Source organism: Periplaneta americana, chromosome 1 (genome assembly GCF_040183065.1).
Source record: "Periplaneta americana isolate PAMFEO1 chromosome 1, P.americana_PAMFEO1_priV1, whole genome shotgun sequence".
Taxonomy (NCBI): Eukaryota; Metazoa; Arthropoda; class Insecta; order Blattodea; family Blattidae; genus Periplaneta; species Periplaneta americana.
In genome coordinates this window covers 151,339,484-151,366,731 of record NC_091117.1, presented here as the reverse complement: position 1 = coordinate 151,366,731, position 27,248 = coordinate 151,339,484, and the positions used below count along the sequence as shown (strand labels likewise).

At 36.2% G+C, this 27,248-nt stretch overlaps 1 non-coding gene across 1 annotated transcript; it reads left to right on the top strand.

Annotated features, from left to right (window-relative positions):
- Positions 1 to 23,875: 23,875 nt before the first annotated feature.
- TRNAC-GCA (transfer RNA cysteine (anticodon GCA)) lies at positions 23,876 to 23,947 on the top strand. The gene has a single exon. It is a non-coding gene; the product is annotated as a tRNA-Cys (tRNA).
- The last annotated feature ends 3,301 nt before the right edge of the window (positions 23,948 to 27,248 follow it).

Below are 27,248 nucleotides of genomic sequence, written 5' to 3'. Positions count from 1 at the left end.
GAATTTATAATGCTGACGAGACTGGTGTTTCAACGGTTCACCAGAATCCCAAAGTTTTGTCTTGCAAGGGAAAAAAAACAGGTGGGAAAACTTACATCTGCAGAGAGAGGTCGTAATGTGACTGTGATGTTTTGTATTAATCCTCTTGGTCACTTCATTCCTCCAGTCTTTGTTTTCCCACGGAAGAGGATGAACCTGAGACTCACAATTGGACACCAGACGAGTCAATTGCTGCTGCACAACCAAATGGCAGGATGAGTGCAGATACCTTTCTAATCTGGCTCAAACATTTCATTAAACATACAAAGCCTACACCTCAAAATCCTGTGCTCCTGATTTTGGATGGGCACAGTAGCCACAAGGAGCTCACAGTGATCAACTGTGCACGAGAAAGTAATATGCACATGATCAGCACTCCTCCTCACACAACGCATAAACTCCAATCTTCAGACAGGACGTTCAAGGCAGCGTAATGCAGAAGCTTCTGCTATGTGGATGAGGCAAAATGCTGGGCTTCGAATAACTGAAAATGAAATCTCTGGGTTGGCTTCAACCGCATACGCCAAATCTTGTCGCCTAGGTATGGCAAGAATTGGATTTTCGTGCAAAGGAATCCACCCCTTAAATCCCGGAGTTTTTACAGAAAATGATTTCCTGCCATCACTCCTCACAGACATCCCAGAAGCTCAGGAGGGCACAGCCGAACCACACCTAGACGAACTACCTAGTGACAACACATCTAGACCAGCTGTAGATGAACAAACTCTTGTACAAGCCTCAGAAGAACGAAATGCTCCCTCAAATTCCAGGTCAAGTCCACATGTTTTTGAAAGCCTCACCACACCATCAAACAGAAGCTCCAGACCTGCAGATGAAAGCCCTAAAACATCATTCGAGGTGGACAAGAACAAGGCTATGCCAGTTGTTAATATTTTGAAAATGCCTTCACCTCTCCCAGATGCCAGTAAGAGAAGGAGCGAAACTCGGAAAAAGGAAAGCTCAGAAAAACGAAATTTTAACATAATCTTCATTGAAGAAAGTCCTTGAAGAAAAGAGCATTAAAAAATCAAGCAGATCCAGTACAGCACAAGGAAAATCACAGAGAAAGGTTTTATTTGGCCGTACATCTGAGATTCCGTCAACTTCTAAGGGTGTTTCTCGAAATAGAACTGGAGTGCCTCAGAAAACGGTTTGCATATTATGTAGAGAAATATTTGAAGAAAACTGGATTCAATGCTGCACATGCAAAGGGTGGGCACATGAAGAATGTGCTGGGGTTGAGCCAGATGATGTTTCGTTTCATTGTTATCGCTGCCTTCAGAAGAAAACGTGAAGTTGTGCATAGATTTAAAGTGTCCGGGGGTACCCTGCTTTTGCCAATAAAGCTTAGAAATGTAACTTCTAAATATTACTAATAATATTTCTTCCAGTGTTTTCTGTCATCTAGTAACCTGTATAAACAATGTCCTTATGTCATGCAAAGTATATTACATTAATGTGTAAGTTGAATAAATGTTAATTAGTTACTGTAGAAGTAATAATTCTTAAGTGTTCGGCGCTACCCACCTTTCCCCTAATATTTACATGGCAATTAATTAGGTAGGCCTCATTTTCTAAAACCGCTAAGATAAAAAAATATAGTGTGTTTATTATTTGTTGAAATCCTATTATTTCATTTTTCCGTATGCACAATGTCCTGTAATTTCTTTCACTTTTGTATTGGTAAATTTAAAACAGGAAAACAGTTTTTTATACTGGTTGGATTATTAGATAATTATATAAAAATTAATTATATTCTAGCTATTATCTGAAACTATATAAGTTAAGGAGAAGCTATGTTTAATATTTATTGTAGCCTACTATTTATAATTCATTGCATTTATTAGAGAGGTACACTCTACAAAACATGTTCTCATTTATTGTTGTCTTGTATGAATGTAACACGTTATCTATTATTTAAAAAACAGTTTAATTAATCTTGCAGTGACAGACCAATAGAGTTCACTTTTCTCACCTCTTCTTATTCTCTGCTGCTGCCTGCAGAATTGATTCATTGCAACCAGTGAGCGCTTCATCGCACGCAGAACCGTCTGCGTCCTCTTGACCGTGACATCGCTGCTCTAACATAACCTCGGATCAGTAGGTAATAGTTTCCAGTTGTGTTCTACACCGGTGGTAACTGCGATTATAAATTATGAATTAATCTTGAAATAATTGGATGTGTTTGGGTAAAGGGAGGTAAGTTATAAAAATGAGTTTTGAGATAAATTAAAAATTAAACTTAGAACCCTTATTGAAAATAATTTTCTACACAAATAAAACATATCAAATTCTAGTATTACTTTGTTTTTTGCACACCCAATTGTAGAATTTAGCTTGTGTATTCACCTGGGAAATACATCTCCATTTGCACAAAAAACTACTTAACTTTTTTTACCCGAACGCTATCGAATTGTAGTAGAAATTAAATGATGGTGTTGTAGACCTAAAGGTCAAAAATATTTTAACGTACTGTGAATTGTCATGCGTAGGTCTATCCCTTAATATTTTGTTTACATGTAGGCTATTAAAGGAGAATGCTTGAAGAAACATTGTCTCAATTAATGGATATGTATTATATTACTATTTGTGAAGTTTTAAAAAGTTAATGGTTGATTTTGGTTTATAAGAACCATATGTAGCCAAATCATTGAAACAATAATACTCGCGTTTATTACTTTTATGTTTTTACTATAAATTGCACTCGAACCGACGGGAAAATTTTATTTACGTTTTAGCTATTCATTTAACGGTGAGTTACTTCAGTATTAAAGGCAGCTCTTTCCTTTTAGAATGCCTGATATTGTGTCATGGCAAAGTAAGAAAACTCTCAACAAAAGAGCACCATCCACAAGCCGCCAAAATTCTCATAACAAAGTCTGTAAATTTGTCAGACCCCGGCTCACATTTCATCAGATGAATTATCTAAGAGTGTTGAGAGGTATTTGCGTGGGACACTTCATGTTGGGAGTGTCGGTATTCTTCTTATTCTTCTTCTTCTTGAAGGGGAGTTTCAAGTAGCTACTTCATCATCAGATCCGAATTTTCTTATCGACCCTACACTTCCTCGTTTTCTCTACCTCTTCTCTATCATTGATATTCCAACCTCATTCAATTCAATCAGAGAAGCCCGCTCTCAGTATATCTTGCAGGGACAGTGGAACAGAACCCGAACTCGCACACTGTGGGTCGCATTCCAGCAAAATCAATCGTTCTGAGCCTTATACCGGCCCTGCAGAACCCGTAAGTAGGGGAAATGTGACGTCAACTTCACTCCACTTCTATTGAGGATGATCGACTTCTGAATAGAGTTATTAACATTCTTTACTCGAAATATGACTTTTAAAAAGTCTACTGGGTGGACTAGCGTTTTATTAAGAGAGTTGAAAGTAGGCCTAAGTGAGGACATAAAATGTTTTCATTGTGTAACACATCAGACTAGCTTAGATTTATTTAAAATGCTCTCCATAGAAAAATATGTATATTCCAATCATAGGTCATCTGCCGCTACCTTACCTAGCTGCTATTTTTGGCTCTATATCCAATATATTTCGGAATACTTGTTTCCTGAATGAAAACTGTACAATCTAAACTAAGCTCGTAACTAGCAGACGAAAATTTGCGAGTTGTATTAACCAATATCTGCCTAGTGTTGCGTTTTCGCAACATTCTGCATTAATTATTGTTCTGCAAAAATGTAAAGAAATGAATTACAAAATTAACTTTTATTTCATTGTTGTGTAATTATCAAAGCACCTGCAGTACGATAATTAACTTCCATTTCAGTTTCATGTGGCGGTACGAGAGACGTGAATTTTCACGTCAAAGTATTGGCATATCCGCACACACCTTGTCGAAAAAAATGTATTATTTTGTTTTTTCTTTGTATCATATATATGTAAATATTTGCTTACAACGTACTAAAATAGTTGTATTTGCATATTATTGCAGACTTATATGCCTGCCTTCGTCCATATTGCGTCCCCGCCCTGCTAAATTGTAATGTTGCGTTTTCGCAACACTAAGTTGGAACTTAAAACTGAGACGATTCTGTCCGACGCCGGGGTGGAATCCGGTGTGGCTTAGTGGATAAAGCGTCAGGACGTAGAGCTGAAAACCCGGGTTCAAATCCCGGCGCCGGAGAGTTTTTCTCCGTTCCATTACTCTTTCATCGTATGATGACGCAGAATATCTGCATGGAAATATCATATATACTTCGGTACATTAAAAAATAATATATATGATATGCGTAAATCACTTCGTGATTTAAGACGGCGCTTATTCCGTCGGATCCCGGCCAACTAGTCACTCATTACGAGTGCACCTCAGCACATGTGTGGATTTCGGTTCTAGGTCCTAGGTTCTATGACGTAGTGCAGAGGACGGCCACTAGAGGGAACCCAAGAGTTGGAACTTAAAACTGAGACGATTCTGTCCGACGCCGGGGTGGAATCCGGTGTGGCTTAGTGGATAAAGCGTCAGCACGTAGAGCTGAAAACCCGGGTTCAAATCTCAGCGCCGGAGGGAATTTTTCTCCCTTCCATTACTCTTTCATCGTAACACTAAGCACATACAATATAATTTCTATGTCATCTTGAAGATTGAATACGAAGCAAATCGTAGACTTCCTTCAGGCACTACAGAAAGTTTTGATGTGTATATAGATCCTCCGGACGTCCATTTTTTTATTATAGTATGTTATTTTACGACGCTTTATCAACATCTTAGGTTATTTATCGTCTGAATAAGATGAAGGTGTTATTGCCGGTGAAATGAGTCCAGGTCTAACACCGAAAGTTACCCAACATTTACTCATATTGGGTTGAGGTAGAACCCCGAAAAACCTCAACCAGGTAACTTGCCCCGACCGGAAATCGAACCCGGTCCACTTGGTTTCGCGGCCAGACACGCTATTACTCCACAGGTGTGGACTCCGGACGTCCGTAATGATGCAGATGAAGATAGTACGGATGAATATATAGGAGGAACATTCAGCAACTTGAATTCACATCAACTTTGTGCTGATGGAGAATTAGTAGTTAGTATTTAGTAAGTGTTTGAGTCTCAACATGAGGAGGTTTTGAGAATTTCTGATACCGGTCAACTTCCAGCAGCATGCAATGTGCATTTAGATCAAGCTGTAATGACTACTGAGACACAGAATGTAGGTGGAATTAGTCAACGTGGTGAGAAATAGATGTTCGCGATAAGGAGATGATTCCTTATTTTGGGCACCATAGCCTAAAGCAGTACATTAGGGGAAAACCAATATGATTTGGCTATAAAGTCTGGTGTACAAATTTCAAACTTGGTTATTTAGTTGATTTTGACATTTACCAGGATGCTAAACGTCAACAGACTAATTACAAAGCAGAATATGGCCTTGGAGGTGGAGTATTACTGCAGTTTGTGAACACCTTGTCTAAAAACAATGAAAAGAACATACTTTCTCATCACATTCTTGCAGAGAATTATTTTACATCTTTGAAGACAGTGAACGCATTTACAGAAATTGGGGGTGGGACTATAGGTACCATAAGGGGAAATGAAATTGTCTACTAAGACATATCGCTTAGTCATGTCACTGAAATGAAGAAAAAATACACAGGCTCATATGACGTAGGCTATGTACAGATTTGAGTATGCCCTTGGTAAGTTGTTGATGGAATGACAATGTTACCATGGTGTCTAATTGTGAAGGCATAGAACCACTTTCAAATGCGTCTCGGTATTCAGCTTCTCAAAACAAGACAGTGCAGATTTCACAGCACTTTTAGGTAAAAACTTACAATTCAAATATGGGCGGCACCGATATAATGGATCAAAACGTATCCAGCTGTAGAACCAACGTCCATTCAAAGAAATGGTGTTGGCCGACTTACATCTGGATTCTGAATGTATCACTGCAGAATGATTGGCACCTTCACAGAAGATCCACTAGTGCCACTGGCTCTGATACACTACACCTATTGGAATTCAGAAGGAACGTATCTATTGCATTACTGGAAGATTCGGCCAACCAAGAAGTAACACTGGTTCTGTGAAGACACCTATGGCCAGCAGTGTTTCCTTGGGCTCTCGATTCGACAACGTGAGTCACTACATTTCATCACAGAATTGGAGGACAAGGTGCGCTATGTGAAAATCTACGACAATGAAGAAATGCGCAGAATGTGAAGTTGTCCGCTATGAAAAACGATGTTTTTGCTTTTCATGTAAAATGAACTGTTATAAAAGAGCGACTGGATTCAAAATAATATTTTCGTGATTTTTGTACTAGAGTGTAGTCTCACTTTTGGCACTGTTTGTACATCTTTTACTGAATTTGAATATTATGTTAGAGTTAAATATTAAAATAATCTTGATTGACAATTATTTGTGAAGTTTAATTTATAAAATTATAGATATAAGTCATACATGTTACATTTTATGTAATTTCAATACGTTCTGTGACCTGCTGTAATTTAAAGCAATATTGGTATCGTATGTGCTTAGTGTTGCGTTTTCGCAACAGGCCTCTACACAGTAACAAAGGACACAAATAAAATTTCATTGATAGAAGGTTACTCCTTGGATATATATAAACTATAATTAGTAAAATTATGAAAATATTCAACAAAAAAAGTTATGGGCATAAATGGGTTAAGAGTGGCAATTTGTAACGTATTTTCCTAGGTTGTTATAGCACAGTAAAAATAAAGATGAGATAAAATATAATCTGTCCATCTATAAATCAATATTGTGTAGTCTGCGTCGGATGATTGTGTTGAGAGTTCGCCACTGGGGTCCGAACAGTGTGCTCAATACTCCTTGATTGATATTACATCTTATGTATTGCTTCTTGCGTCAGTGATGTCATCGTGAGTACAGTTTTGCCGATGGCTACTCTATGGCTTTAACTCCGCCAGTATAAATAAATAAATAAATAAATAAATAAATTAGTAAATAAGTAAATAAGTAAGTAAATAAGTAAATAAATAAATAGGTAGGTAGATGAATACATGAATATATGAATAAATAAATACATTTACAAATAAATAATAGGCCTACATGAATAAATAAATAGTAAATAAATAAATAAATAAATAAATAGATAAATAGTACATGAATAAATGAATATTTTAATATTTATACATAAATAAATATTAGGCCTATTATTATTATTTATTAATAATAATAACAATAATAATATTAACGTATTGTTAAATACAGTATAAAATCAGAATTGGACTTTTCGGTATTCCAGAGTGTTCTTGGAAGTTGACATGAAATACCGGAAAGCCCAATTCTGGTCACACTCACCGTGAAAGCTCAAAACTCATATACTTGTATCGAAGTCAACTAAAATATTTTAAGAAATATTTATTTTAAGTCATGAAATAGAATCTACGGACACGCGTTTACTGTACTCGCACAGTTGACAGATCTAGGCCTAACAAAGTATGGGACATAACTAAGTAACATTAATCATTTTTGACACACAATTTTATAACTAAATGAATTTGATCTGTCACACATGTGCCCCTGTATTTGACGAAGATTACTTAATTGCTTGTGTTTCTAGATGAGAAGTAATAATATTGTATAAAACTACGGTTTTTTTTACGTAAGGCAGGATGAATAGGCCTACGTAGCCGTATGACTGAAAGTTGCGAAGTGTCTATTTCAAAGTGCACTATAACAATTGAAGTTGCGTGAGAATATGCGAGCCCTGTAGGCCGTTACAGAATCAACCGGTTTGTCTTCCTCGTCGCGGACTATGTTAAATCATTTGTCTGATTGAATGCGGAAAACATACATAAAATTGTATTTAATTATGATGTACAAATGCTTGTCAGCGACTTGAAATCACCATCACCAGAGAAAGTGCAAAGTCATGCATTACCCAGCTGCAATAACCATAAAAACATGGAACAGCCATTACACATACAAATTGTTCCTGGGTTTGAAGTATGTTCACGCATTAGTTGTTAAAATGTTGAGCTGTTATTATCAGAAACAGATTTAAACACGCATTTTACAAAGGGAGAGAGGTAAAAGTAAAAATAAAGGCTAATTAGGGAGAGCGGAGAGAAGGATGAGAGAGGAAGGAAGACTAAAGGAAAAGAAAGGAAATAAGTAGGGATAACTGAAGAAATTGTGAAAGAAAAAAAAAAAAAGAAATTAAGGACTAGAGGAACGTGGAAAAAAAGTGAGAAAGAAGGAGATGAAAACATAAATAAAGTAAATGAAAGTGTACAAAGGGAAAGGAAGAACCAAAGGATAAAACATTTTAGTGATGAGTACACTCTGTCCAATAATTAAGTAATGAAGCGAGATGGAACTTGTGAAACGACGCAAAGACTCAATGAAAGAAGGGGAAATGGGAGGGGAAGTAAATGAAACATTTTAAAATTACTTTTGAGAACGAAAAGTTACACTTGTTCGGATCAAATTTCTGCACATTTAAAGGACAAAACCAAATTGGCTGAGTATATTGAGAATTAAATTAATGGCTTTCTCAAATCACGCTATCAAATGTTTCATTATTAGGGCCGTGACATCGGTATATTTGTATTAGATTGAAGGTGAACACACGACGCCAGATAGAATGTAGTCGACGTGTTTCAAGTACAGGCAGCGGAAACGAATTTGACATACGTCTAAGCAAGCAAGTTCCGTGTTTTGTATACGATTATTGCGCATTATAAAATCAAGATAATACATTTATTGTATATGAGGGTTAATATCGGAAAATTCTAAAATGCTGGTGAGATTGAGAATAATTGTTGAAAGTCAAACTTAAATTGTCACAAATGTAGTGAAACATAATTCTGAAAAGATATTTCTTTTAATATTTACAGTATATTGCGTACAATTTTGCTTTCCCTATATTTAACTGTTACATTGATTTATTTTTCACATCTATTCCGTACCTTACTTTTCTTGCATGTTGTTTGCCTGGTTTCGGTTCCTGCTGCAATAAACAACAACATTCAACATTCATTTTCAAAGTTTCAAATGAAAATGACCTCCGAGTGTCGGATAGTATAACCTTGTATGCGGAAAACTGCATTCAACATCGGCTGACACCAGGGGCACATTATGTAAAATATTTCACATCATTCATTTCTACAGTCGCACTTGTTATCTGAAAAAACTCTAGCAGTTTTGCACAATGAATTGAAATCTCCGGTTTTTTTTTGTATTACTATATTCATTTTCGCACACATCTTTTTGCTTAAATCATCTTGCAGATCATTCATTTTTGAGATGAGATTATTTACTATAGAAATTTGCTCCACCAATTTCACACCAATCTTTTAGAGATATTCGATTGTAGCGAGGATAAATCCAAACTTAGAAGAAATATATTCACACTGTTTTTTAATTTTGGATCACCGAGAAGAGTTTGCCATTACGTATGGAAGCTGCATCGTTTCCGTCAAACATCTGTATGACTCCGTTTATCCATATATAGGCTTACAATGATTGTATTGTTTTGATTTTATAATACGCAATAATCGTATACAAAACACGAAAAGTGCTTCCCTAGGCGTGTGTCAAATTCGCTTCCGCTACCTGTACTTGAAATACGTCCGGCGTCTTGTGTTCAGCTTCAATCGGCCTGAACTAATACAAATATACCGATGTCAGGGCCTTATTCATTATACATAACACGATCCATTGCTCTTTCGTGATCATATTAACAATAATATAATTATGTGGTCAGAAAATAAAATTGAAAATAATACTTATATTTTTTTTTGTTACACTGCTACGTTTCATTGTGCACAAAGTTACAACAACATTTCAATCGACAATTTAGACCGGAACTGGACAAAATGTCATGCCAAAGAGAAACTCTGTCCACTAAATAGATGTTTAACATGATAATGCAATAGCTATGAACCTTAACAATGCATTCATTTTGTAACTTGAAACAAATTTAAAACATCCCACACGCACTCATGCTCACACACGCACGCACGCACACACAGGTAGAACCGTAAGTAATGTCATTAATTTATTATTTTTATAATATCGCAAAATATTTCCGTTATTTTTATTTTGATAACACTGCAAAACTCTTCCATGATTTTTTTCCACGGTCTTTATTTTTATAATATTGCAAAACATAAACGTGGTTTTTAATTTTCTAATATCTCAGAACGTTGCATAGTTTTTTATTCTTATAATGTTGCAAAATATTTTGAAGGATTTTATTTTTAAAGTATCGCAAAACATTTATATGTTTTTCATTTTTATAGTATCACAAGAATTTCCATGGTTTTTATATTTGTAGTATCGTAAAACATTTCCTTGGTATTGTTAATATAGTATCGCAAAACATTTGTATGGTTTTCATTTTTATAGTAGACTATCACAAAAATTTCCATGGTTCTTATATTTGTAGTATCGTAAAACATTTCTGTGGTATTATTTCTATAGTGTTGCAAAACATTTATATGGTTTTCATTTTTATAGTATCACAAACATTTCCATAGTTTTTACTCGTATTTGTAGTATCGTAAAACATTTTCATGGCATTAATTATATAGTATCGCAAAACATTTGTATGGTTTTCATTTTTATAGTAGTCTATCACAAAAATTTCCATGGTTTTTACTCGTATTTGTAGTATCGTAAAACATTTCCATGGTATTACTTCTATAGTATCGCAAAACATTTATATGGTTTTCATTTTTATAGTAGGCTATCACAAAAATTTCAATGGTTTTTATATTTATAGTATCGTAAAACATTTGCATTGTATTATTTCTATAGTATCGCAGAACATTTATATGGTTTTCATTTTTATAGTAGGCTATCACAAAAATTTCAATGGTTTTTATATTTATAGTATCGTAAAACATTTGGATTTTATTATTTCTATAGTATCGCAAAACATTTATATGGTTTTCATTTTTATAGTATCACAAAAATTTCCATGGTTTTTATATTTGTAGTATCGTAAAACATTTCCAAGGTATTATTTCTATAGTATCGCAAAACGTTTCCATAATTTTCATTTTTACAGTATCGTAAAACATTTCCATTGTTTTTATCTTTATAGTATTGCAAAATATTTCCATTGTTTTTATTTTCATCGTCTCACAAAAATTTCCACGGTTTTTATTTGTATAATATCGTAAAACATTCCCATGTTTTTTTTCTAAATCGTAAAACATTTCCGCCGCTTTTATTTCTGTATTATTGAAAACTATTGCCATGGTTTTTATTTTTATAGTATCGTAAAACATTTCCATGGTATTTATTTTTATAGAATCCCAAAACATTCCCATGGTTTTTATTTTTATTGTACCATAAAACATTTCCATGGTTTTTATTTTCATAGTATCGCAAAACACTTTCATGTTTTCTGTTTTTATAGTATCACAAAAAATTTGCATGGTATTTAATTTTATGGTATCGCAAAACTTTTCCATGGTATTTATTTTTATAATATTGCTAAACGTTTCTTTCGCCTGGATGAACTGGAAGTTATTGATGAAAAATACATAAAAACTTTAAACTGCGAAAAATGGATATTCTTCTGACGAATCCGATACCTTGACGTATCGCACTTGTGTGACGAAAAGCTCTGCGACAAACAAACTTAATGAATCATTATATTGGCAAAAAGTTTGTGACCAAAACCCCTAGGGCCAAGACCTATCCTGTCAGATCTCCAGACCTCGGTATGTGATGCTTTTCAATGGAGTGTGTTAAAGAATGAGGAAAGAATGATTCAACCCGACACCACATGAACTGTGTGTAAACATTGAGTCTATGCTAACTGCTGTATAGGTCATTCGTTATCTTGTGAAACAAAATGCATTCGTGCGCAGTAGCTCATAGTATGAACCTTACGGTGGCGGTAAATGAGCTAGTTAGCTGCTAGTCGAAGCGTAGCGAGGGAGGGAAGCTTCTCAGTCCACTTTTTCCTTCCCCTTACGCGCAGGTAGATTTCACAAGATACCGAATGTTCTGTAACTCTCCATATCAGTGTTGCTACTATTGTTGCACGGATCATTGATCACATGGAGTACGTTGTGAAAAATGACGGACGGCATGTGGAGCATGTAGCTCGTTACTTAGTTACTTTCTATTTTTTGTAACATGCCATACATAAACCTACCCCCCCCCAACACACACATACACACATACATAATGTACTCAATATTTCCATGACTGTTATGTGGAAAACTTTGAGGAATATTGAATAAGGAATGGAGTGAGACGGACAACGTGGAAAACCACAAGGCACGAAGTTCATCTTACACTACTTTTTCCATTGTACCACGAGTAACGTCAAAGTAAATGCTAAAACGCTACATTTGTTCTCTATTGTACCTGGATAATAGACGTTGCACTCAAAAAGAAATTGGCGAATAGGAGTAAAAGAAAGACAAGAGGATAAAAGATGAGGAAAGAATAGAAAGAGATGAGAATGTGCGTGTGATTAAGGGGAGTCTGTACTGTCTATCCCAGCAATGTAAATTTCATTTAATTTAGGTGCACTTTTCTCAGGACTTACATAAGATACACATTTGAAATTTTTAGGGGCTATTCTTCAAGTATTATTGTATGTAACAGGCTAAATTTACGGTCTTTATCTTTTATTACTCTGCTTTACATTGATGGGATGGCAGTACAGACTCCCCTTAAAAGAAGAGTAGGAGAGAAGAAAGAAGGGAGAAGATGAAGTGGAGCAAAAAGAAGGAAGTGTAAACGAAGGAAAGAAGAATAATACAAGGAAGAGAAGAAGTATGTTACAGAAGAAAAAACGAAAACTAGACAAAGAAGGGAAAAGAAATTTGCGTAAAGAAACGCATGATATTTAGCGCACTATGCTTGATATGTGAGTGGGCGTCGTGGTGCAGCAGACTGTATGCAACAAAGTCTGAATCTCGCCGACAGCTGTGGCCAGTGTATTGCGGCGGGGTGCGATAAGATCCCTCATTTCCGAATTGCTCTCTCCTCACTCTCTACCTTGCAGCGCCAGCTCTCTATTGTTGCTCCCATCTCGTTTCCTCTCTGCCTACAATGTGTTCTCCCATCCAACTGGTCTTTATCTCTTGCTATGTCCTTCTGCTAGTCTATACTGTTTGGAATTTTAGCACTCTCCCAGCTTTGGTAATGTGGGGCATCGCTAATGGGTCAAACAATTATAATTATAGATTCAGTCGAAAAATAATAATAATAATAATAATAATAATAATAATATGAAACAAGTTTATATAGTATTATCGATTTATTAATTTGTTCTGCAGAATAATATCTGTGATATTGACAATTAATATTTGAGGAGAAAAATTCGCTCCGGCGCCGGGGATCAAACCCGGGTCCTTGGTTCTACGTACCAAGCGCTCTAGCCACTGAGCTACGCCGAATTCAAGCCACAGCACCGGACCGAACCCATCTCCTTCGTTGTTTCCCTTGTGGCCTGACTCCAAGTTAGACATACATGTTGACGCATCCAATGTCAACTGCCATTTTTCTCCTCAAATATTAATTGTCAATATCACAGATATTATTCTGTAGGACAAATTAATAAATCGATAATATTATCATAGCTGCAGTGCATATATTTGTACAGATTACTGTGCACGTTAACTGCGGAATCCCGGCCAAACAAGTCACTCAGCTGAGTGCGCTCCTAGTATAATGGCAGTTGACATTGGACATATTCGTCAACATGTATGCCTAACTTCGAGTCAGGCCACAAGGGAACAACGAAGGAGAGGGGTTCGATCCGGTGCTGTGGATTGAATTTGGCGTAGCTCAGTGGTTAGAGCGCTTGGTACGTAGAACCAAGGACCCGGGTTCGATCCCGGCGCCGGAGCGAATTTTTCTCCTCAAATATTAATTGTCAATATCACAGATATTATTCTGTAGGACAAATTAATAAATCGATAATATTCTCATAGCTGCAGTGCATATATTTGCACAGATTACTGTGCATGTAACTGTGGAATCCCGGCCAAACAAGTCACTCAGCTGAGTGCGCTCCTAGTATAATGGCAGTTGACATTGGACATATTCGTCAACATGTATGCCTAACTTGGAGTCAGGTCACAAGGGAAACAACGAAGAAGAGGGGTTCGGTCCGGTGCTGTGGATTGAATTCGACGTAGCTCAGTGGTTAGAGCGCTTGGTACGCAGAACCAAGGACCCGGATTCGATCCCAGGCGCCGGAGCAATTTTTCTCCTCAAATATTAAGTTTATATAGGCCTACTTATAGAGAGTGTTAAAAAAATCCAATATTTTAGGAGGTGCTAGTATGCATCAAAACAAGAAAATAATGTCTAATAAGCATGGGGCCTACAACACATACTTTCTGAGATCTGAACACTTCTTCATAGGAGGTGCTCAATCTGACGTCCATTTATGGCAATGCATTCCTCTTGAAATTGATCTGGTTCCTTCATGTGTCCCCATACCAAACGTCTACGGGATTTAGGTTTGGGGAACGAGCAGGCCAAGGTGTGGGGCTTCCCCAACCAATGCAGTGGTCCTGAAATGTCAACGTCAGGTGTTCACGCACATTGCGGAGAAAATGTGCTGGTGCGCCAATCTTGTATGAACCACATCTGTAGTCCTGCTGACATGGCAGATTCTCCAGCAAGGCAGGCAATACGTTATAAGAAAGTCCTGAAAGTCTATGTGGTAGCACGTATTAATCTATCACCAAGAACGTCTGCCCATATGTTGATTGAGAATCTGTGCTGATGCCTTGTTTCTTCATCTGCATGGGGATTTTCATCAGCCCACACAAGCTGATTACGAAAATTCACAACACCATCTCTGCCTACTCCGCTCATAACCGCAACCAGACTTTTGTTTTCAGTATTCCTTGCGACGTATCATTATTCCATGCCAAGAATGTCAACTACGGTTTGATTTTCTGACAGTCTGCTGTATTGTAGGGCAGAGAAATGCATGATTTTCTGACAGTCTGCTGTATTGTAGGGCAGAGAAATGCATTGCCATGAATGGACGTCACATTGAACACCTCCTATGAACAAGTGTTCAGATTTCAGAAAGTATGTGTTGTAGGATCCATGTTTATTATACATTATTTTCTTATTTTGATGCATACTATCACCTCCTAAAATACTGGATACTTTTTAACAATCTGTATATACTTTATTGCACGAATCAGTGTACAGGAAACGAGCGAAGCGACGAATTTTGGCGAGTGGAATAACTGTGATAAACATGTTTCATATAATATGCTATTTTTTTCTATAAGAGCATTAATTAATTAATTTAGTGTTCTGCCCAAGGGCAGGTCTTTCACTGCAAACTCAGATTTTTTCAGTCTTTCCAATTTGCTACCTTCCTCTTCGTTTCCTCATATGATACATATATCTTAATGTCGTCTACCATCTGATACATTCTTCTACACCGAACTCTTCTCCCGTTCACCATTTCTTCCAGTGCATCCTTCATTAGGCAGTTTCTTCTCAGCCAATGACCCAACCAATTCCTTTTCCTCTTCCTGATCAGTTTCAGTATCATTCTTTCTTCACCCATTCTTTCCAACACAGCTTCATTTCTTATTCTGTCTGTCCACTTCACACGTTCCATTCTTCTAGATATCTAATTTCAAATGCTTCTATTCGCTTCTCTTCACTTCGTCATAATTTCCATGTTTCTGCCCCATACAATGCCACACTTCATACAAAGCACTTCTCTAGTCCCTTCCTTAGTCTTTTCCCAGAGGTCCGCAGAAGATGCTCCTTTTTCTATTAAAAGTTTCCTCGGCCATTGCTATCCTCCTTTTCACTTTCTGGCAGCAGTTAATGTTACTGTTTAGGCCTATAGTACACCCCAAGCATTTGAAGCATGAGAGTATTATAAAACGATAAATAACATAAAATTTGTAATTATGGGTAGTTCGATATAATGGTTTATGAAGAAAGGGGTTGCTATGACAACAGTCATTTATTAAATACTATTGCACGACAAATCCTGTCATAAATGTTAACTTAATGGCGCAAGTTAAGCCATCATATTGGAAGTCATGATGTTTTATTTGGCATGGTAATATTTTACGTCACTGGTATAATAATGTGGCATATTATGAATGATTTTCACTATTGATAAATATACTGTTTATGCAATTCTAGCATTAAAACACGCTTGTTATGACGTTATAAATCGTGCACAATTTGCCTATTTCTCGCACTGGTGCCAAAAAAGTTACCTAGTAACTAGTATTCCATAACGTGATCACTGCCTTCACAACACAATTTTATGCAAGGTACTTGTAAGAAAAAACTTCAAAACGACAACATAACATTGTCTTAGAAACGGTTACTTTGCAAGCATGAAATATATTACATCATATCCAATAATCATATCTCTACTAGCCTACGTCATAATATTACATTTTGTAAATTTATAATAGTTTTTTTTTTACATATTTTAATGCTAAAATAGCATAAAACGTTGTATGCAACACGTGTATTATCTTCATTATAAACACTCGTACACAACACAAAAATAATAATTGTATGTGTGCTTGGCATGTTTTACATGATATATTTGCAAATTAGAAAATGATTCAAACGGAGCTTTCGGACTAAGATGCCGTGGTCTACTGGTGCAGATGTTACCAGACGTTTCGTCTACTACTGCGGCAGACATCTTCAGTGGTTAGGTATCCTCGGTCGAAGTCTTCTGCTCGGGATACCTGTAGCAACTGATGTCTGCCGCAGTAGTATACGAAACGTCTGGTAACATCTGCACCAGTAGACCACGGCATCTTAGCCCGAAAGCTCCGTTTAAACTAGACACCGGCACTGAAAGCCTACATGTTATAAAATGATTACAGCTACAATGAATAAAATAATTTAACAAAAATCAATGTAAAATAAGCAAGTTATAATGGATGCATTTTATAAGTGAACTGCTATATAAGATTTTTAATATTATTTTGTGCTATCCTAGCATTATAAACAGGTTGTTACTACATCCAATATCGTTCGTAATCGGCTTATTATGGCACGCGTGCCAATAATAGCAATGACGTATTCGCTATGACGTAATACAGGAATGCTTGGGTCGGGATGCGTGCAACTCGTTTGACTATACTGGCTGTTCATTTCAAAGTGTGTCATGACGTCACTGTTGTGAGTCAGCGATTTGAAGCGAGTTTCAGCTTTTATGTCAGAGAAGTTGCCTGTATTCAAGGCGTTCAATCTGAACTTGAGAACATGTACGGTATAACTTCAACGTCGTAGCAACAGATGGCGGTCTGTACGGTCTGTGTGCTACCATAACTTCTTTCGAACTGTGTTTTGCGCGGGAAAGTCGTACGCAGGGTAATTGTTATCATCGGTTGCGTACGGCAACATTCCACAACACAAATCAAATGCTCCGTGTCCATGTTGACCATCGAAGTTAATGTCAATGAATACGTAAGTACAGTAATAATCTTCTAGACTCTCTCCCCATATCCCGACAGTAAGAAAAAAACTCACTTCAGTAGACTACGTGTTTCTGAACAGTTCACATTCCTGCCACTACCGGCGTTACCGTGCGTATCGGTACGTACTCTTCAGAATGAACGCCGTACTTGCTAGGCAACTTCTCTGCCACATAGGTAATTCGCCTTTGCGGAAGTGTAGGAAGATTTAATTCTCTAGGCTCTCGGCTAGCCACATGACGGCATACAGCGAGCCATGACACACTTTGAACTGAACACCCAGTATTGCTTACACCGTGTAACAAGAAATACAGGACACAAGGTAACATATCATTTATTTCCAATCTCTAACAATTTTGTATCACTTTTGTAATGTCACATAAAACAGTTCTGTGGTTCAGAGAAACTATATTAACAAATTAAAAGAACATTTGTAACATAAACTGGAAGGTCATACATTTCTCTTTATTCAGTGTCAATGCCAGGCGCAACTAATCGATACGAACATATGAAGACTGTCAGCTATGGATGCCGAGTTTCTTTCATAATTTATTTCCTACAATTCATAATGTCGTAAGGGGGAAAGGAACAGGCCACTCTACCCCATTATCTCCTGGCTTAGTTGCCTCATAAGTGGTGCCTTCTTGGTATCACTTGTGAGTTCAGACCTGTCTTCAGACTGTTGACTAAACAACAACAAGATGCCATGAAGTGTTGTATCCAACTCACTATCGTTCCTACGACAAACATTCTCTCATACCATAATCATCAAGATTATCCACCTGTTGCATAAATAACTATTAATGTGTTCATTTTACATCGATTTTTGTTAACTTATTTTATTCATTGTAGCAATAACCACTTTATAATTTGAAAATATGTCATGTAAAACATATCAAGCGCACATGCAATTATTTTTGTGTTCTTTAAGTACTTAAACCTGTTAAATATATTTCATGTTCTATTTATAAGACCTGAAGATGCTCACTGGTGAAAGCAGCCGTAATGGTAAATTTATTATTCCTACACCAAACAGGATCAAGTAATCCTACAGGATTAAAATTGAAATATTGATAAAATTCCATTTCACCGAAAATGTTTGTCGTAAAATCAAATTAAAATAAATTCATCGTATTAAATAAGCCTTAAACGGAAATAATATTACTTAAAGATTCTTAATATAGAGTTGTAGTGCCTAACGAAAAAGAAAGAAGGTTGTTTGAATTGGTTACTTATTTAATGATGTTGTATCAACTGCTAATCTCGGAAAACTCCAACCAATTAATAGGCCGTTCCTTTACTGCAACCAGACTTGAACTATATTTAACGTTATTTGTTAGATGAAATTGGATTTCTTTAAAAGGAAATATATAAAATATGCGTTAAAAATAGTATGTTATAAGTCAGGCAGTAATCGAAGTTCTGTAAAATTCATTATTAATGTCAACAATTCACATAATCAGCCACGAATTGTTACTGAAGGCAAACAAAATTAAAGTAACAAGTGACAGAACCATACCCATCTCCAACCTCTCGCTTAAGGACGTACTACAGGTTTTGGAAATCATACCGGTGTCCTCTGAGCGCGTAACTATTTGATAAATACGCAGCCATTGTATCTATTGTTTTATTTCTATGAAAGCTGGAGTTTATATTATACGTGCTAACATTCGTCTAATTTGTATCACTTCATAAAGTTTGTGGTCCACACCTGTGGAATAACGGTCAGCGCGTCTGGCTGCGAAACCAGGTGGCCCGGGTTCAAATCCCGGTCGGGGCAAGTTCCTGGTTGAGGTTATTTCCGGGGTTTTCCCTCAACCCAATATGAGCAAATGCTGGGTAACTTCCGGTGCTGGACCCCGGACTCATTTCACCGGCATTATCACCTTCATTTCATTCAGACGCTAAATAACCTAGATGTTGATACAGCGTCGTAAAATAACCCAATAAAATAAAAATAAAGTTTGTGACGTTTCACAAAATTCAAGAGAATGAAATGTGAACTGTCTACAATGTTTATGAAAATGCATTTCCTTCAGAAGTCTTTAAATATGTTAGAGCAGTGGTTCCCAAAGTGGGGGTCGCGACCCGCAGGGGGATCGTGTAAAAAGCTGAGCGGGGCAACGAAATGATTTACAAAATAAAGACGCCTTATTAACATAGCCTACATGTCTTTTTCATTTAGAAATATAAACATAAGCAACGCTGAATATAAAAATAAAAGAAATCTTTAAATAGCAATAAAGTAAAAAATAATTAACCTCTAATGTGATAAATGTACGTGCTATTTTTGTTTTTTTGTTTTGTTTTTTGTTTTGTTCTTTTTTTTTTCAGAAAGTATCAAATCTGGACTAAGCATTCGATATAGGGTAAAGGTTGATAATATAGTTATGCGAGTAATATTGTGATAGTTCTTTTTGAGAATTTATAACAATTTTACTGAGCGAGAGACGATCCGGTTTTGTGCAGAAACTTGTCCAAGAATAATCTCTTAATACGTTGACACAAAAAACCGATCTTCCTCTCGCTCAGTAAAATTGTAATATATTCTCAAAAAGAAGTATTACAATATTACTCATATCACAATATTATTAACCTTTACCCTACACAGTGATATCATTTTCAAGTTCAAGGCGTTTTCTCACTTTTATTTTGATCACAATCATAAACGAGAAATTTATTTTGTATAAATACGGCGTTGCAAATGTTACACAAAATTTAAGAGCTTCAGGTATTTTCTTGATATAAAATTGGTCTGTGCAGTTCGAAAAAAGATCTAGTTTCAACATTCTATCAGTAGGTACAGATACGGAATTAAAATTTGGAGCGAGTCTTGATGGGAGTTCAACTGTTTGTAGGCAACAATTTCGCAGGACTGTCCACAAGTATCATATAATATAAGGGCTCTTGTGTTCTGCACATGCGCAGTATGTTGTAAGCGAAGCTTATACAATAAGGGATGTAGCAGTATATTTTATTTAAAAGCGTTACAAATCACCATATAATCTATAACTGAACAGTGTATAAAGGGTCAAAGCCTACCAGTCGGCTTCTGGCTTCACGTGCACATGCCTCAGCAGAGGTGAACGATCATATAACCAGGACGGAGGTGTCGTGTGGTCAGCACGATGATCCCCAACCGTTATAGCCGGTTTACGAAACGGGATTTCGCTGCCTAGCTGGGTGGGCACTGGCTCCATACACTGGTTACTTCCTTATGAGTATTCGAACCAGCTCTCATCCCGTAGCGCGAGCCCTAGACATGATGCTTTAAGGCAGTGGTCGTCAGCACTCGCTGAAATGGCTAAAGTGCAACGAGTGCAACGTAGCCCTATTATGCTCCGTCGTGCAGAAGGGAGAGATAGAAAGCGTACCCGCCAGCAGCCACGGATGCACGCCAGTGCAATGTCTTATGCGCTGGTAAGAGATGCTAGCCCGAGGGTGCTTTGTGCTGATGACCGCTGCTTTAAGACCACGACGGCCTCGACACCACACACAACTATCACTTCAAATTAAAAATAGATTTAAATACAGCTCGTGCATTTTGTCAAGGCACTCGCGATGTGCAGTACGGAACAACGTTTCTGTTGAGGGGGTAGAAGTAGAAGGGAGCGTCGAGCGTGTGGCTACCGAGTTCAAGGCAAAGATTAACCCATTCCCCTATAATTCGTAAGTAGACTCATCCGATCTCGTGCGCAACTCTGGAGGAAAAGTGGGGGAGTGTCTTTACAAAATGCATGAGCTGTACTAATGAAAAGTCGCCTGAGAATAAAAAAGAACATATTGTTATTTTTACCTCTGTTTGTGGTTTTGGTTGATATATCTATTATCAGGCAGTAGGCCTACATCTCACCTTACGATATATGTCAGAGGAAGAACAATTTTATTGTTACAGTTCTTGATTAGTAAACTATTACTAATCAGTGATGTACGGAATGGAGGGGGGGAAGGATCTGGCCACCCTACCTCATTATCTTCTGGCTTAGTTGCCTCATGAATGATGCCTTATTGGTCTCACTTATGAGGTTTCAACCTTTCTTTCGACTGCTGACTGTGCCTACATACCGTATTTTATATGAATAAACACTATGAGCAATCTGTACCTTTGTTACAGGTGGATTCTCTCTAGCTGATGCTTATTTTTGCTTTGGGAATACCCCGAAAAGACGTCAACTGACTGAAGCTGAGAAGGAGAATACTGCAACAGCAACAACTAAAACAGAAGCAGCAGCAGTGACAACATGATTATCACCGAAAATTTCATCTGCATGCACGCACCGTCTTGGTGAGTACAATAAAAGCTGAAGTTATATTAACAATCATTCTTTGTTTATTTAATATGTTGATACCCATTGCCTTAGACAGAATTTTTGTAGTATACCGCACAATTGAGTGTGAGAAGAATTTCTCTACCTCGTTCATACACCTTTAGCTGTCAGTTCCCATATAAAAGAAAATTATTTGTTGAAATCGATATACGAGGTGGCGAATAGGAAGACGCGCCATAAGAATTCCTCTGATAAAATTTATAGTTTGAAATGTTAGCTCCCCTAAGTGTTTTACTGTACAAATGTATTAAAGATTATTTTAGAGGTTTTCTATATACAAATCCTTTATCAGGAAATAGGTTCCATTTAAGTAAATCTAGGGCTTCGATCAAACGCGATTGCCGAGAAAATAGTGTAGGATATTCGTTTTCCCTTTCTGTATGGTGGAAAGGTTTTATGAAGGGACGTCAAGGTTAGAGTAGTAGAGTACAGCTGACTTCTATTCATTGCAAATAGTTAGTTTATAACATTAGAACAGTGAATCTTCATTTATAACGCATGTACTTTGAAGAAAACGTACAAAAAGTGTCGTGCCATATGCTACAGAAATGAAGGGTTCAGAGCCATAGTGGGCCAAGCGCCATATATTAAAAACGTAGGAAAAAATTGTTAAAATTAAGTGAGAACCATAATTTAATTAAACATATAGCAATTAATATAAAGTATGTACATTAAAACTAAATGAGATGTCAATCTACATTAACTATGGTATTCACTTAACTTTAACCCTTGTTTTCTCCGTTTTTAATAGATAGCGCTTGGCCCACTATGGCTCTGAACCCTTCAAATATCCTGGCGTTCAAAAATCATATTATTTAAGAATCTCCAATTTAGTGAAAAAAATTAGAGAAAACTTCTCACTTTTAAATAGAAAATAAGGCGCATGAATCGCGCTCAAACTTGAAAAAAAAACTCGATAACATAGGCTATAGGCTAGAAAAGTCTCCCACGATATCGTTAAGTTAGCTCAACAGGCAGTTTTATCCAAGACATCAGCTTGGAAAGCTACTAAATTATTAAACCTCAAGCCTTATAAGACAACAATCGTTCATAAATTGAATGAATGCTTAGGGTTGTTCTATCGTTAGAGACTAAATTCAGTGTGTGTCTAGAAATCTTTTCAAGAGGAGTGAAATGTGCATTAGAGAGTATAGTCAACAGTTCCAGCATTTATTATGAGGTAAATCCATAAATTATATCTATTCTGTAATGTAATGAATAGGTCGCAACATTTTATTACGGAAAACGACGTGCTGAATCACTGCTAATCACTGGTTTTTAGCATTTCAATTTTCGAACGGCGTCATACTAAGCGATGACATAGACTTTTTTTTCTAAATATTGGAATAGGCTACATATTTTAATCACGAAAACTGAACTCACTCGTGATTCATGTTGATTATAGCAGTCTATAGATTATTTCCTTATTTTTTACTTACATTATAATAAACAATTATCCATATCATACTGTGATTATCATTTCACGGAAGGTGCTTGTTAACTTGCGAATTTTAAAACGTCTAACACATGAATTTTACTTCAACATTACTAAATCAATGGTCAATAACCATGACCTTTCTTAAATGCACTATTTTGTTTTAATGATCCATAGCCTATTTAGATTAAAGAAATTAGTGAAGCTTAAAATGGTTCAAATAATGTACCGATTTTTAGGATTTCTTACATTGTGTAGAAGAAATATTACTTTAAAAAAGAATGGATGGATATAAACCTTTTTTTCTGTTAAAATATTTTAATTAAATAATTAGGAAAGGTGTATTATATATTATTTTAATGTACCGAAGTACATATGATATTTCCATGCAGATATTCTGCATCATCATACGATGTAAGAGTAATGGAACGGAGAAAAATTCTCTCCGGCGCCGGAATTTGAACCCGGGTTTTCAGCTCTGCGTGTTGATGCTTTATCCACTAAGTCATTCTTAGCGAGTGCACCTCAGCATATGTGTGGACTTCGGTCCTACGTTCATAGATATCTATGACCTAGTGCAGAGGGCGGCCACTAGAGGGAACCCAAGAGTTGGAGCTTAATCTGAGACGATTCTGTCCTACGCCGGGGTGGTATCCGGTGTGGCTTAGTGGATAAAGCATCAGCACGCAGAGCTGAAAACCCGGGTTCAAATCCCGGCGCCGGAGAGAATTTTTCTCCGTTCCATTACTCTTACATCGTAAGGTGTATTTAGCCATATAAATATCACATTGAAATTCTTATAATGTTTATCGAGATTCGTTGTTCGATATATGAATGAAATATGTCAACTTAATTGCAACTGCTTGAAATAAACCAAATTTATCCTAGAAAAGTGTATGGAATTTACTTCTTGTCACAAACATATTTAATTGTAAAATAAATCCTAATTAAGCTATAAATATCAACAATAGGGTGATAAAAATGAATAAAAAAGAATCTAGTGATGCAGCAGAAGTAAAAGGATGAAGGCTTAAAACCAATTAAAGGAAGAAGAGAAAACAAAATAATATAAGAAGCAAAAGTAACTAACTATTAATAATCGTAATATCCGGATATATCTCAATAAAATAATAAAATTACGTATTCTTAATTTTTCTTTGTACAAATTTAATAGTAGGACCAATTTATTATGAAACAATTTTATTATCTGTCAGAAAAATCTATCTTTGAATTAAAGCGAACTAAATAAACTACATTCCATTATTCAACCGAAAATTGCACCAATACTTTGTTCTAAGCAAAAGAATTTTGGCTGGTTTTCAATTATCATAAAAATGTCAATATCCATATAGGACCGAAATCAATAATAAGCAAAGAGGAATGGCTAACTGAACCACGTATCTAAAAGCGATATACATATTATATAACAATTTAGTTGCATAAATAGCTAGAAATAAAAAGGTTGACTTTATTTCATTGTAAACTAACAAAAATAGCTGAATAGTTTGCAACTCTTTATAGGATAACTATTTGTTTACTTCAATTTTTATTTCTTCAATATCTCAGGATTCATTTGGTATGACTCATTCCTTACAATCACATATGAAAGAAACCGTTGGTAAAAATCATTTCGACACCTCGACATCCCGGACCATATTTATGTTCGGTACATTTATAGCCAGTTAAACTCAAATTTTGTAAGCTACCATAATAATTCACCTTTTGTTTTAGGCACAAAATACAGGTTGCCAGGCAACGATAGAAAACAAAAGATGCGAAAACAAATGAATGAGGTGTATAAACAATTGAATGCTCTTTCATATTTAAGTGTAAAAATATAGAGGTGCCATTTTAAATTTCAAAGTGGGGTGGCTGGGGGTGGAGAGTGAAATCTAAAATGCAATTAAGCCTGGTTTTATGTCTTCCCTCTCTATATCTAAATGGACGTTTTTTGTTTAAATTGAATTCTATTTAAATATTAGTTACTTAGACTGTAAAGTTTTGAAATGAAAGCCCTGTGAATATATATTTTATTTCTCTCATTCTTTTTGCATTTGTGTTTTTTTTGTATTTGTATCAGTAATTTTTTCTATTTTCGGAAAATGGACAGCGAAGTGTAAGTTTTAAGAGAAAGTGAAATAACATATTGGACATATTTTGGACAATATTAGAGATATCTAAGAAATTTTCTCACCAAAAGAAAGAGAAAAGTGCATTCTATAAAAAAAATAATTGACCCATAACGGTGTAGCTCCATTTTGAGAAAATACAAATTTCTAGATAAACAAAAGTGTTGGAGAGGAATTTCTATGAGGCAACATCGCGTTGCTTCTGTGAAACTGGCTACTCTGTTCTTTTTATATTCATCAGAATTCATATTCTGTGAGTCTGAATCAATAGCAGATTATGTATTAAAAGAATATGATTGAATCTTGTGCATGAACATTGAATATTAAAGTCACTACTAAAATATTTTGGTACGGTTTCGTAACCTAGCAACTGCTGCGAAACGTGTAGCTGTACATTCTGGAAGAAAGATCGTCTGTTAGGTAAATTTTCGCAGACCAAATCCCAAACATGGCGGGGATTAATAACACAGTATTGTGTGGTATTAAGTTAACCCTACAATAACGCCAGACACGTATTCCTTGGCGTATGTTAGGTGCAACACAGGGATAAGTAGCTTTTATCCATGCACAATGCAGTAAATATCAGTTCATATGTGCACGAGTGTGGCAAATGTTGAAAGTTTACGTCATACACAAACTAAGGTTCCTTTCTTAAAACAAATAATAGGGGATACAATACTAAAAGCTTATAAATAACAGTTAACAAGATAAGCTAATTTGAGATCGAGAATAAAATATAATGTAATGTCGCATATAGAGTGTGTGGTGTGATTTATGACGACAGTGATTGTATACAGTACTTTCTAGTAAGCAAACGTAACTTTTGAATAAATAGGAAAATCAAATGTAAAGAAAAGAAAATGCTAGCGTTCTGGCGCTAGTTTCTTGCAGACAATTAAAAGAAACGAATTGGACGACCGATAATAAGATGAAATCAAATGTAATTACCAGCGTAGCTAAGGCGGTAGCGCGATTACAGCTGATCTGAGGCTGCATTCGAGCGTGAGTTTCAATCCTACTTGATCTGATTACATGATTGGGTTTGCTCGAAGTTTTCCTCAACTGTCAGTTAATGTCATGGCAAATCCTCGAACTCATCTTGTGAAACGTCACCTCGCTATCAACAATTACATCGATAATCTCGTAGTTGATGGAGTATCGTTTAATAACCGATCAGAAAAGAAATGTTATACATTCAGACGGAGAAGTGACTTCTAAATAATAATAATAATAATAATAATAATAATAATAATAATAATAATAATAATAATAATAATAATGATAATGATAATGATAATGACTCTTAAGCAATGTGAAAATTGTGGAAATACAGGGTGAGTTTTAAGTCCACCGACAAACTTCAGGGGGTGATTTCTGACTGAAAATAGAACACAAAATCACATTGTGTCCGAAAATGTCGGTAGATGGCACTGACGACATTCTCTCATAACTTGCAGTGTGTTTTTTGTGTGTTGCAGATAGTGTGATTTAAGCAACGTAGCAGCACAATGGTCCGGTATTCATTTCAGGAACAAGCCGAGATGGTGTTCGTGTATGGCCAAGCATGTGGAAACGGTCGAGAGGCAGCACGGATGTACCGAGCCACGTAACCTGACAGACAGCACCATCTACATCACACAACATTTGGAGCCATTTTTTTTTGGCTTGTTCCTGGAATGAATACCGGACCATTGTGCTTCTACGTTCCTTAAATCACACTATATGCAACATACAAAACGCGCACTGCAAGTTATGAGAGAATATCGTCAGTGCATCTACCGTGGAACCTATGCATTTACGGACACAAGGTGATGTGAACTTTTCTGCTCCATTTTCAGTCAGGAATCACTTTCTGAAGTTTATCGGTGGACTTAAAACTCACCCTGTATATCTACGT